Here is a 2731-nt window from a genome sequence, read left to right on the forward strand (position 1 = left end):
CTGTCCCTTCTTAAGATAGTACGGGTTTCCCTGCTACCCAATGTCCTACTGTCTTAGTGGCCGAGGTTAAAGTACAAACACACAGTAAGACTTATCACTGGAACCATTAGCATTGGATCAGAAATGTACCCAAAGGCTTGTTGGTCGTGAGACCTGTGAGTCAGGCTGTGCCCATTAGAGCCACTCCCAGGTGAGGACTGGCCTCCCCCGCCCCCTCTGCTCTGATTAGGTAAACAGTTGGCCTCATCTTCTTGCCTGAACTCAGGCAATCAGAGAAGAATTGTCTAGATTAAGACTAAAGTGTGATAAGAATATAGATTATTGTTGCTAATAACAGCTATTTATTACAGACTGTTAACTATATAGTAGTTAATACTAATGGTACTTATTACTCATTACTGGTATCTATTTCTACATCAGACATGGGGTGGAGATGGAGAACAAGGGTTGGAAAGCATAGTGGTGAGCCGCTCTGAGGATGGCAGGGCGCCTCTGCTGTTCTTACCAATTCTGCCACCTGGAGTCCCAAAGCTGGGAAGCCACTAAGTGTCGCCGCCCCCTGCTGGCCACCGGCCGCATGACACCCGTGAGCATACCAGTGCAGCCTCCCAGACTCTCAGTGCTGGAGGCAGAGCCTCAGAGACCGGGGCTGGGAAGGGGGCGGGGAGCGGAGGGGCTTATTAAAGCTCAGGGCCCCTTTTACAGCCCGGAGCCTGAAATGCACACAGCCACGTGCTCCCAGAGCCCTAGAAACACAAACGCTGATGCAGAGTGCGCACCAGCCTGTGCACAGCCTGGTGTTTCCTTGGAGAATCAGGAGGGCTGTAAGAAGCAGCTTACAGGCTTAGAATTTGTCTTAACATATATTAACTCCTAATACCCTACTTCTTATTTTTTTTTTTAAATAAAATGTCTTGTTTTGTTAACAAGTGGAATATGATAAGAATCTATTTTGTGTGGTAGTGACTTGAGTAGGAACATCAACCCTCTGAAGTATATGTGGGAGCTGGGAAGTGAGCAGAAAAAATTCTAGGCATTATATTCAAACACAAGGAACTTCGTTAAAGTCTTACTCAGAGTTCTTTTTAGAGATGTATTCTTTTTTATTGAAGTATAATTGACATACAATATATATTAGTTCCACATGTTCTGCATAGTGATTTGATTTATATACACTACAGATTGATCACCCACACTAAGTCTAGTAACCATCTGTCATCATACAAACTTATTACAGTATTATTGACTATTTCCTGTGCTGTACATTACATCCCCATGACTTTTTAAAATTAATTAATTAATAGATCTTTATTGGAGTGTAATTGCTGCATAATACTGTGTTAGTTTCTGTTGCACAACAAAACAAATCAGCCATATGCATACACATGTCCCCATATCCCCTCCCTATTGAGCCTCCCTCCCATCCTCCCTATCCCACCCCTTTAGGTCATCGCAAACCACCAAGCCGATCTCCCTGTGCTGTGCTCCTGTTTTCCACCAGCCAACTATTTTACATTCGGTAGTGTATATGTCGATGCTACTCTCACTTCGCCCCAGCTTCGCCCTCCCATCCCATGTCCTAAAGTCCATTCTCTATGTCTACCTCTTTATTCCTGCCCTGCAATTAGGTTCATCAATACATTTATTTTATTTTTTTTTAGATTCCATGTACATGTGCTAGCAGACAGTATTTGTTTTTTCCCTTTCTGACTTACTTCACTCTGTATGACAGACTCTAGTTCCATCCACCTCACTACAAATAACTTAATTTCATTTATTTTTATTGCTGAGTAATATTCCATTGTATATATGTGCCACATCTTCTTTATCCATTCATCTGTCAATGGACATTTAGGTTGGTTCCATGTCCTGGCTATTGTAAATAGTGTTGCAGTGAACATTGTGGCACATGTCTCTTTTTGAATTATGGTTTTTGCAGGGTATATGCCCAGTAGTGGGATTGCTGGGTAATATGGTAATTCTATTTTTAGTGTTTTAAGGAACCTCCAGACTGTTTTCCATAGTGGTTGTATCAATTTACTTTCCCACCAACAGTGCAGGATGGTTCCCTTTTCACCACAACCTTTCCAGCATTTATTGTTTCTAGATTTCTTGATAATGGCCATTCTGACTGACATGAGGTGATACCTCATTGTAGTTTTTTTTTTTTTTTTTTTTTTTAACATCTTTATTGGGGTATAATTGCTTTACAATGGTGTGTTAGTTTCTGCTTTACAACAAAGTGAATCAGTCATACATAAACATATGTTCCCATATGTCTTCCCTGTTGCGTCTCCCTCCCTCCCACCCTCCCCATCCCACCCCTCCAGGCTGTCACAAAGCACCGATCCAATATCCCTGTGCCATACGGCTGCTTCCCACTAGCTATCTACCTTACTGCGTTTGTTAGTGTGTATATGCCCATGACTCTTTCTCGCCCTGTCACAGCTCACCCTTCCCCCTCCCCATAACCTCAAGTCCGTTCTCTAAGAGGTCTGCGTCTTTATTCCTGCTTTACCCCTAGGTTCTTCATGACATTTTTTTCTTAAATTCCATATATATGTGTTAGCATACGGTATTTGTCTTTTTCTTTCTGACTTACTTCACTCTGTATGACAGACTCTAGGTCTATCCACCTCATTACAAATAGCTCAATTTCGTTTCTTTTTATGGCTGAGTAATATTCCATTGTATATATGTGCCACATCTTCTTTATCCATTCATCCGATGA

This window comes from Aethalodelphis obliquidens, unplaced genomic scaffold (assembly GCF_003676395.1).
Source record: "Aethalodelphis obliquidens isolate GAN/ISIS:26980383/991018 unplaced genomic scaffold, ASM367639v1 scaffold62, whole genome shotgun sequence".
NCBI lineage: Eukaryota > Metazoa > Chordata > Mammalia > Artiodactyla > Delphinidae > Aethalodelphis > Aethalodelphis obliquidens.